Here is a 12,155-nt window from a genome sequence, read left to right on the forward strand (position 1 = left end):
TGTTGCTCTAGCCATGTGTATCTATCTGGTGCACCACTGTGATGTAAATTCCCCCATGTTATCCCCCCAATAATAGCTTTTGATGTGTTGGTTATGCTAAATCATATCACGTTTAAATCAGGATGGTTTGTGGTTGACCTTTTACATTTCCTGTTCCTCCAAACTACTTCTCTCTTTGAGAGTGTCTTTCTACCAATGCATGTCAATCTAGGGTAATTGTTTCACTAACATTATCTACAAGATATGAAGAACCCAGCACTGGGGCAGGGCAGGGAGAAAATAAGTCATTCTCCTTATTGTCTAGTCATTTACAATACATTTGGCATGATAAGATCTATACCTTCTAAACAGTTAAGAAAATGTGAGACAGAAACTTTGAGAAGAATTCAAAAAGGAGAGCAAGAATTCTACATATACTCTCAGACAGAGAACTTTTCTCTTTCAAAAGCCAGCAGTGATGGTTTTCTCAGAATCAGCCTACCAGTTTTGCTGAGACACCACAAATCCCTGATTTCCCAAAGATATTTGTTTTCTGTCTCCTTAAGATCAAGTTCAGTGGCATATAATAGAAAATCCCAAAATGACATGACCTAAACAAAGTAGAAGTAGACAGTCCAGACGGTCCAGTCAATTGACTCTTACACCTATCTTTCTGCTCCACCATTCTCAGCATGCAGTTTCCATTCTCAAGGTCATTTCACGATCTGAGCTAACTCCAATTCTAGCCATCATGTTCATACTCCAGACTGGCATCACAAAGAAGCTAGGCAGGACAAAAGGCCACCCTCTATCTTTTAGGGAGACTTCAACTCACATGTTAAAAGCCAGAACGTAGCCACATGGCTACGTAGCTTCAAAGGAGATTGGTAACCTTCTTTGATCTGGGCACATTACCACACCAAATGAAATCATGATTCTGCTACTAAGAAAGAAAGAGAGAAGTTATGCTGGGCGAGACAACTGCCAATGCTGCCATACCTAGTTATTTGTTTTAAGATCTAAAATCTCTATTATTAAAGTCATCCCTTTAGTATTCAGTTGCTGTCTCTCAGAATCTCTGAATGAAAATATACTGCTTGAAAAGTGGTAAAACATTAACAAATTAAGACCCATTTTTATATGATCACAAACCTGTTTATGAGATTAACTTTTTTCTCTGAAGAAGGTGACCATAAGTAAAGAAAATAAAAAACACTAATAGGGAAACAAATAAAGGATGTTAAGGGAAAGTATCCACAGGACTCTGAAGTCAATACACTACAGGTTGAAAGGCTAAGGGTAGGAAGACCCAAAACCAATTTTGCTTACTTCACAATTTTGCTGAGGACTAACCCCACATGTCTAGGTTGATACAATGGTATGAAATTGCTGTAGTCTGTAGATCATGCCCAAAGATAGTGTGTCACAGCAAATAATTCCATTAACTACTATCTTTTTTAAGGCTTTTACTTGTTTTTCATTTTTATCAGCAAAGTGGGGAGGTGGTTCTAAAAGATTTAGAACTGGTTAAAAAAAGGAGAGAAGAAAAACTTTCAAATAACTATAGCTCTTACATTGGAATTAAAGTAGAGCACCATTTTGAAGAAAAGTATGGGACAATGTTTTCTTTTCAAAAACTCTTATGAGTTTTTGGAGTATGATCTTTACAAAATGAATATTATTCATCAAAGAGGTTTTGTTTTGACAGACTTAAATTGACTAGAGAAAGTTCATCTTCTACATTATGGGGAATCAAAATGTGTCTAGTAGAGCAAATTTCATGACACATCATACACAGAGCAGATGTGAGAATCTGAAGCCAGAAAAAAACAAGTTTTATTTTACTGTCACCCAGGGAAATTTCCCTTTTCTTTCAAGTAGCAAATAATCCACACTTATTTTTCTAAATCTTCATTTTTTGCACTATCAATGGATCCCATCCATCATCCTTATGAATATGGCTTTGGAGATATAAAAGGCTGTAACCAATTTATAGACCAATCCCAGGAGTATAAACCTTTATATTCAGAGAAACTTGGATGACTATTTAGGCCACCAGAGAAAAAATAAAAAAAAATTTATTAGTTTGAAACTTATTTACAGTCTTCAGGCCAACCAACACAAATTGATTCCCTACAGCACATTCATTGTGGGTATTCAATAAATATTAACCAACATTCCCCAGTGTTTCGACTCAGTATTATATTTAGGCATCTTAAGAACGAAGCCTACTTCAAGTACTGAGAGATTTCTTCACATAAATTCCGCTTGTTTTGATATTGGGTCCAATTTTTTTCTAAAACTTGTTTTTCTAGTGTCTACATTTTATTAATGAACTAATCCTTCCTTTAGAGTCTATAAAAAGTTTTACAGAAAACACCGAGAAAAGTTTTCATCTGAGAGTATTGCTACCATAGTCTCAGATATTTTGACTTTGGGGGATTGGGAGAAGGGTAGGGAAAGTTGATCTGTTTTAGCTTTTCCTCAAAGCCCTCAGATGCTTGCCTTTCCAGTTTCTGTTTAGATAATAATTAAAAGATCTATAGGATCTGAGAAAAAAAACACCTCAAAACATAGAAAATTGAAATTTATCTTTCATCAAGCATTCAGGTATTTCCCTCCAGGTGTCTAATTTCACATGTCAAAGCATGTTGTTTTATTTTTTTTAAAGATTTTATTTATTTATTCGACAGAGATAGAGACAGCCAGCGAGAGAGGGAGCACAAGCAGGGGGAGTGGGAGAGGAAGAAGCAGGCTCAGAGCGGAGGAGCCTGATGTGGGGCTCGATCCCATAACGCCGGGATCACGCCCTGAGCCGAAGGCAGACGCTTAACCGCTGTGCCACCCAGTTTGTTTTAAAAACTAAAATGATTCAGCATCTCATAGGTTTTCTTACATATTTCTCTACATTTCACACGTTATTCCAAAGTGCTCAATGGGAATACATGTTACTCACGAAAGAAGGGCTATTTTTCATTTTACAGAGTAGGAAGTCTAGAAGCCCATATTTTTCAGATATAAAATTTATAGAATTAAAAGTTTCATTCTGTTTCATCTTTGAAAAATGAGCAATCCTACTCCGAAGGTCACATTCCTACCCCACACAGAAGTGGCCCTTGTCTCCTATTATTCAACCCCCGGGAAAAGATTTCTATACTAAAATAGAGAAAAGACCTTCTCAGACTTCTTTGTTATACAAAGCCTAAGATCAATAGACTTACTGTGCTCCCTACTGGCAAAATGGAGAGCTACAGCCAGCATCAAAAATTTATTCGACAAAAGCCTTACAGAACTAGGAATTTTAAATTTGTTTATGATGCTCAGAAACAGGATATCTTGCCATTTGAGTTCAAAAATTACCAAAAAAAAACTATTCATTAGCCTGAGAGCAGAAGCAAAATGAAGTCAGAGCACCTCCTGGCCAAGCTGAATATGGATTCATATACTCGTGCCATTTCACATTATTGTCAATGTTACTAGCTATTCACTGTGTTCTGATCAAACCATATCTAAACATAGCCTGATCCAGTGGTTCACAAACTTTATTCTGCATCGAAGCTCCCAGGGTGCCTATTTAAAAATGTACAGTCTTAGATCCAAGGCTCAGAAATTCTGATTCTGCAGGTTTGGGATGAAACTCTGGAATCTGCATTTTATTAATTCTTCCCTTCCCTGGTGATTCTGATGTAAATAGATCAAGGGATACATTTTTAATAACATTGACATATTCTTTGCAAAACATCCTAATAGTGTAGTCAGAATAATTACTGACTTATATATCATCAACACCTCCATCAGAAGCATGATCTCCCTGATGGGACTGAAAGAATGCCTCCCAATTCCTTACTTTCACACAGACTAGCTCTCTGCCTCTACCTGCCTTAGGGGCTCCTGTTAGGTACCTGGCCAAAGGAGAGCACTTTAAATTAATAATAATAACAGCAATTATAACAGACATTTATTGAATATTTTCTTCCTGCCCACCACAAAGTGATTTTCTTATACAGGTTTTCCCAGCTATCCAAAAATAGAGGATTCCTATGAAATCTTTCATAAGCACAAATGATATAAAGCAAAGAAGCAATAACTATTTGTTTATATGGAAAGATTTTGAGCATTCCCAGACCCAAAAAGTGACTTTCTAAAAATAGGCTTTTCTGATACCTTAAGACACATCTTGCTAATGGATGTACAACATAAATGGAGATAAAACACAGCTGCTCACAGACACAGTTCAACACTATGGCAACTTGATTCTGAGATGCTAAGTGAATTTCTTTCAGTTAGTGAAAACAGGTAGCAACATAGGTCTTTCTTAAAAGCAAAGTGGCATAATGTGAACTTTTTAAAAGCAGGGGTGGGGCGCCTGGGTGGCTCAGTTGGTTGAGCATCAGACTCTTGGTTTCTGCTCAGGCCATGATCTTGGGATCTTGAGACCAAGTCCTACATCAGGCTCACCCTCAGTGCAAGTCTGCTTGAGATTCTTTCCCTCTTCCTCTCCCTCCCCCTCTGCCCTTCCCCACCCTCTGGTGCACATAAGCAAGTGCAAGCTCCTCTCTCTCTCTCTCTCTCTCTCTCTCTAAAATAAATAAATATTTTTTTTAAAAAAAAAGCAGGGGATACCTGTATTAACTAACTTAATCTTCATTAATCCTATGGATGAGTTAGAAACTATTATCATTCTTATTTTACAAGAGTTAGAAACTATTATCATTCTTATTTTACAAATGAAGAAACTGATACATTGCCCAAGGTCACACGCTTTGTAAGTGACAGAGCCTGGATATGAAGGCAGGCAGTTTGGCTCGAAAGACAATGCATTTATTTTTTTTTTAATTTTATTTATTTATTTGACAGAGAGACAGCCAGCGAGAGAGGGAACACAAGCAGGGGGAGTGGGAGAGGAAGAAGCAGGCTCCCAGTGGAGCAGGGAGCCCAGCCCTACGCGTGGCTCAATCCCAGAATGCCAGGATCACACCCTGAGCTGAAGGCAGACGCTTAATGACTGAGCCACCCAGGCGCCCCTTGAAAGACAATGCATTTAACCACTATGTTATAATGTCTACATTTAAAAGGGAAAATACTAGGGTTTTTTTTCTTTGTTATGATATGGCTTTTATTTTGCTCACTAAGATACAAAATTACAAAATTATTGTAAGGAGAAAAAAAGATTTGAAGTATAGTCCTTTATCAGATGCTTACTTGCTCAAGTTCAATTTAGTATGTGATCATGATAATGCTTTTATAATGCTTTCCATGTTCCCAGCTAATTCATTGCCTCACTTGAGATTGGAAAACTGAGACATTAAGCAAAATTTCCAAGGTCACCACAGAGTTGATGGTGATACATAGTAAAACCTGCTCACCTTCTCTGCACCCCCAATTCCTGCATGCTCCCCACTGGGTTCCTCTACACAATGGCCTGATTTGAATAACAACGCAGTATCTATAGCCTGGGAATGGTCATGTGTGAAAGATGTAAAAGAACAAGTTGCGTATTAAGCAGACTTGGCATGGCTTTTGGAAAGCATGCTAATGCCTAAAAGACAACAAACATAATTGAAGACCTCAGCCTAGACAAGAGATACGTTTTCTTTACAGTTGTCATAATAAATCTCTCTCTGAACTTTACCTGGCATTTAGGTGTATCAGGTCTTCAACTGCAGACCTTTGATTTTTTTCCCTTTCTTAACCTCACTTGAAGCATGACTATTTCCTTCTCTATACCCCTCTTATAAAATACTTTTAAAGGATCCTGGACATCATAGTATTCTTCTCCTGCCCTGTAAAAACAATTTGTGAGATTAAAGCATGTGAAATTCTTTCTAGTTGCAACTGTAAAGAGAAAGAAGTCACAGGTAGCTGGTTATATTCATGGGCAACTGTAAGTTCCACTTAGAGCTTTCCAGGGCCTGAGAACAACATATAAGAGGAAGCTGCATTCACTACCCTGAGTCATCATCATACCAAATTTCAGGGTGTAAGACTCCATTTTTTCCATCACCATGAGTCTTAATACTGTTATCGAAATTCATGAAACAATGGTAACAGCAGATTTTGATTGATGGCTTTATCCCCAGACTGCTTTTGTAAACCACGGGAAGAGTCACTTTGGTAATAAGACATGCCCGTCTACGGCCATACCACCCTGAACGCGCCCGATCTCATCTGGTAATAAGACATGCTCTGTGAGGCCACTACATCTGCAACTGCTTTTTCCTCTCCTCTTCCTTATTATAACAAAGCCCCAATCCAAAGGACCTTTCAAATTGTATGTGTGAGGTAAGCAGATAGTCAGCCTTATACTAAGCTGCTTAATCATATTCATAGCATTAAAGCCAAGAAAAAAATAAGTGAATCAATGGCTTGAAATACACCATTCTCCTAACTACTGAATTAGCAAAAATTAAGAAGTTTCTCAGTGTTGAGATGTTTATGTGAAAAAAAGACACTTCAATATAGTAGTAAAGAGAGTGTAATTGATACAGCTATTTTGAGGGCAATTTGGCAATATCAATCAAGATTAGAACTGCACATACTCTTTGAATAACTATACTTCAGATGGGAATTTAACCTAAAGATATATACTTGCAATATATGTAAAAGATCATTTAAAGGGTATTATTGCATTGATTATGCTGGGGGAAAAACCCAATGATTCAGCAATAAGGCATGGTGAAATAAATTATGTTACATCCCCACTCCAGAACAATACAAAAAAAATTGCCATGACCTGATATAGAAAAATCTCCAAGAGGCATTGTTAAACTGGATAAAAGTAAGCTAAGGAGCAGCTTGTATAATAAAAATAATAGCTAACCAGGCAGGACTTCTGAAATGGCAGGGTAAGGACTTCTGTACATCCACTCTTCCATTAAAGCAATGAAAATACTGACAAAGTATTAAAAACCAACTTTTTCAGAAATATGGGAATTCATCAGGAAAAACTATTTAATCTCTGTTAAGAACACTTGATGGCATTTTTAACTTGGTCTACTCTTATGTCCCTCTCCCAGTTCCATAATTGTCTTGAAAAACAGCATCCTCACAACCATAGTAGCTGCAAAGAATACAACAGCAATAGCATTACAGCCACCAGAGGGAGCAGATTGGGTTTGGAGCTCCTCAAAAAGTCTCATCTTCAGAACACTGTCATTATTTAACCTGTCTCATACCTCCCTAGAAGGCCCCATTCATAGGGTGCTTTCATTATTGGACATGACTTGGAGCTTGCTCTATGAGAAATACCTTATCTGTAGAGTATTTATTGAAAACAATAAGCAGCATGTGATGCAGAGTTGCTGAATTATGCTATCTAAAATGCTCTGTTTTCAACAAAAATTGTAAGACTCAAAGATATAGGAAAATGTGGCCCATATACAGGGTGGGGGGAGATATTCAGTAGAAACTATTCCTAAGGAAGCTCAGACATTGGACTTACTAGACAAAGACTTCAAAAGAGCTTTTATAAATATGTTTAAAGAACTAAGGAAAACCATGTCTAGAGAATTAAAGAAAAAGTATGACAATGATGCGTCACCTTATACAGAATATCAATGAAAAGAAAAATGTTTTTTAAAAGATCTAAATAGAAATTCTGTTGTTGAAAAATACAATCACTGAAATGAAAAATTTACTGTAGAAGGGTTCAACAGAAGATTTGAGCTGAAAAAGAATCAGAGAACCCAAACATAGGTCAATTAAGATTAGATTGTCTGAGTAACAGAAAGTAAAAAGAATGAAGAAAAATAAACAGAGCTTCACAGATCTATGAGACACCATCAAACATACCCACATACATATAATGGAAGTTCCAGAAAGGTGGGGCAGGGAAGGGGGCAGAAAGAATATTTAAAGAAATAATGGTGGCACCTGGGTGGCTCAGTCGTTAAGCATCTGCCTTCGGCTCAGGTCATGATCCCAGGATCCTGGGATCAAGCCCCACATCGGGCTCCCTGCTCCTCTGGGAGCCTGCTTCTTCCTCTTCCACTCCCTGGCTTGTGTTCCCTCTCTTGCTGGCTGTCTCTCTTTGTCAAATAAACAAATAAAATCTTTAAAAAAAAATAAAGAAATGATGACCCAAAACTTCCCACATTCCAGGCAAAGCTTTAATCTACACATTAAAAAAAAACACTTCAAGTTAGATAAAGCCAAGGATATATACAACCAGACACATTGTAGTCAAAGCGTTGAAAGACAAAGACAAAAAGATTTTTTAAAGCAGCGGAAGAGAAGCAACTCATCATGTACAGGAATCCTCCATAAGATTAAGAGTGGATTTCTGAACGGAAATTGTGGAAGCCAGAATGCAGTAGAAGCATATATTGAAAATATTGAAAGGAAAATACTGTCAACCAAGAACTCTGTATTTGACAAAACTATTCCTCAAAAATGAAGGAAAGATGAAGACATTTCCAGATGAACAAAAAAATGTAAGAGTTTTTTTTACTAGCAGACCTGCCATTTAAGAAATACTCATAGTTGTCCTTCGGTCTGAAATAAAAGGACTAGGCACAAGGAAATAAAAAGTACCAATAAAGGTTACTATGTAGGTTAATATAAAAGATAGTATACCTGAAACTAATGTAACATTGTATGTCAACTACACTTCAATAAAAAAAAGATAGTATAAATGTATTTTTTGTAACTTTTGTCCTCTCCTACCTTATTTAAAATACAATTTCATAGAGAAATAATTATAAAACTGTGTTGGTGGAACTAAAAATGTGTGAAAGAATAATTTCTATAACAATAATAGCTCAAAGGAATGGAAACAGAATGGAGGTATATTGGAGCAAAGAGTCTGTATAGAATTGAAATTAAGGTAATATTAATCTGAACTAGATTGTTTTAAAAAGATCATTGTAATCCCCAGGGCTAGCACTAAGAAAATAACTTGAAAAATTTATAGTAAAAGAAATAGCAATGTAATTTATTTATTTATTTATTTATTTTTAATTTTTTATTATGTTATCCTAGTCACCATACAGTACATCATTAGTTTTTGATGTAGTGTTCCATGATTCATTGTTTGTGTATACCCAGTGCTCCATGCAATACGTGCCCCCCTTGATATCCATCACTGGGCTAGCCCATCCCCCCACCCCCCTCCCCTCCGAAACCCTCAGTTTGTTTCCCAGAGTCCACAGTCTCTCATGGTTCATTCCCCCTTCTGTTTACCCCCCCTTCATTCTTCCCTTCCTTCTCCTACGATCTCCCTGCTATTCCTTAAGTTCCACAAATGAGTGAAACCATATGGTAATTGTCTTTCTCTGTTTGACTTATTTCACTTAGCAATGTAATTTAAATGGTACACTTGAAAATACTTATTTATCACAAAAGAAGGAAGTAATGGCAGAGCAGAGGTACAAAAAGACATGAGACATACAGAAAACAAATAACAAAATGGCAGAAGTCAGTCCTTCCTTATCAGTAATTAAACTAAATGTAAATGAAATTAGTTTCCCAATTAAAAGACAGAAATTGACAGAATGGATAAAATCAAACATGATTCAACTATATTCTGTCTACAGGAAGACCCACATAGGTTAAACATAAAAGAATGAGAAAAGATATATAAATAGTATATGCAAAAATATATGCAAACAGTAACCAAAAGACTGGAATAGCTGTTATCAATAACAGAAAAAAATAGTCTTCAAGACAAAATTATTAGAATCAAAGAGGGAGGGATACCTGGGTGGCTTAGTCAGTTCAGCATCTGCCTTGGGCTCGGGTCATGATCCCAGGGTCTTGGGATCAGGTCCCACATCAGGCTCCTTGCTCAGTGGGGAGCCTGTTTCTCCCTCTGCCCGCTGCTCTCCTTGCTTGTGCTCTCCCGCTCTCTCTGACAAATAAATAAATAAAATCTTCATAAAAAAAGAATCAAAGAGGGAGATTTTATAACGATAAAAGGGTTGAATCAGTGAAAAGAGATAATTTTTAAATTACATGGAACTAAGAACCTCAAAATCCATGAATGTAAAATTTACATAATTGAAGGGAGAAATAGTGCAATGAAAGTTGGATGCTTTAATACCCCACATTCAACAACGGATAAAAAAAATTAGGCAGAAGATTGATAAGAACGTGGAAGACATGAACAACACTATCAAACAAATCAGCATAACAAATCTATGGAACTCAGCACCTAACAGCAGCAGAGTACATATTCTTCTTTCAAGTGTACATTACTGAAATCAAGAATGAAAGAGCAGACATCACTACTAAACTTAGAGAAATAGAAGTATTATAACTGAATACCATGAACAATTGTATGTGTCAAAGTAGATAACCTACATGAAACGGACAAATTTCTAGAAAGACACAAGGTACCAAAACTAATTCAGAAAGAAATAGAAATCTAAACAGATTTATAAAAAAAGAGATTGAATTAGTAATCAATACACCTACCACAAAGAAAAACCCAGGTTCAGATGGTTTCATTGGTTAATTCTACCAAACATTTGAAGAAGAATTAATACCAATCCTTCACAAACTCACAGGATGGAATACCTCATAACTAATTCTATGAAGCCAGTATTATCCAAATTAGACAAAGACATCACAAGAAAGCTACAGATGAATATTCCTTATGAATATAAACACAAAAATCAACAAAATCCAGCAAACCTAATTGAACAATACATAGGAAGATTTATATACCATGACCAAGCGGGATTTAAGGTGGGTTCAATATATAAAAACCAATCAATGTAAGATATCATTCCAATAAAAAAAAAGACAAAAACCACATTATAATCTCAATAAACACAGAAAAAAACATTCGACAGATTACAATACCCTTTCATGATAAAAACATTCAACAAACTAGAAATAGAAGGTTATTTCTTAACCTGATAAAAGGCATTTACAAAAAACCCCACAGCTTATATCATTCTTAATTGTAAACAACTCAAAGCTTTTCACTAAGACAAGAATATCTGTCCTCATCATATTTATTCAACATTGGATTAGACATTCTAGAAAGGGAAATTAGGCAAGAAAAAGAAAGAAAAGATATTCAGACTGGAAGGGTGTAAGTACAACTATCCCTATTTGCATATGACACAATCTTGTATATAGAAAATCCTAATGAATTCATAAAACAAAATAAAAAGTAGAAGTACACCAAGGCCACATGATATTAGATCAATACAGAAAATCAATTGCATTTCTGTACAAAAGCAGTAAACAATCCAAAACTCAAATTAAAGATACAATTTCATTTATAATAGCACCAAAAGAATGAAATACTTAGAAATCACTTTAACAAACAAAGCAAAAGGCCTGTACATTAATAATCATAAAACCATACTGAGGGAAGTTAAAGGAGATATAAATAAATGGACAAGCATTCCATGTTATTGGATTGGAAAACTCAGTATTGTTAAGATAGTAATTCTCCCCAAATTGATCTACAGATTCAACACAATCCCTGATGAAATTCCAGCAGGCCGTTTGCAGAAACTGATGAAGAGATCTGAAAGTTCTATGGAAATGCAAGAAATCCAGGATAGCTAAAACAATCTTGAAAAAAAAAAAGAAAGAAAAAAGTTGGACAACCTTCACTTCCCAATTTCAAAAGTGACCATAAAGCTATATTTATGAAGAAAGATAGCACAGTACTGGCATAGGGAGAATCATAATGATCAATGGGACAGAATTAGCAGTTCCAAAACAAATCCTAATACTTAAAGTCAACGAATTTTTGACAAAGGTATTGAGGCAATTCATTGGGGAAAAGAATGTTCACTAAATGGTGCTGGGATGACTGGATATGCACATGTAAAAAGATGATCTTAGACCCTTACCTCATGCCATACACAAAAATTTATTCTAAATTTTTCACACTTACATGTAAGAGCTAAAAACGTAAAACACTTTTGGAAGAAAATATAAGAGGATCTATGGGACCTTCGGTTAGGCTAAGATATGACACCAAAAGCATAGTCCATGAAAGAAAAAAATTGGATAAATTGGACCTCATCAAAATTCAAATTTTGTACCTTGAAAGATACCATTAAGATAATGAGAGAGAAACAAAATTAGGAGAACATATTTCCTAAGCACATACCTGATAAAGTCTTGCATCCAGAATACACAACCAACTCTTATAAGTAAATAAAAAAATAACCAAGCTTTTTAAATGGACAGAAGACATGAGCAGACTTTCC

This window comes from Ailuropoda melanoleuca, unplaced genomic scaffold (genome assembly GCF_002007445.2).
Source record: "Ailuropoda melanoleuca isolate Jingjing unplaced genomic scaffold, ASM200744v2 unplaced-scaffold9814, whole genome shotgun sequence".
Taxonomy (NCBI): Eukaryota; Metazoa; Chordata; class Mammalia; order Carnivora; family Ursidae; genus Ailuropoda; species Ailuropoda melanoleuca.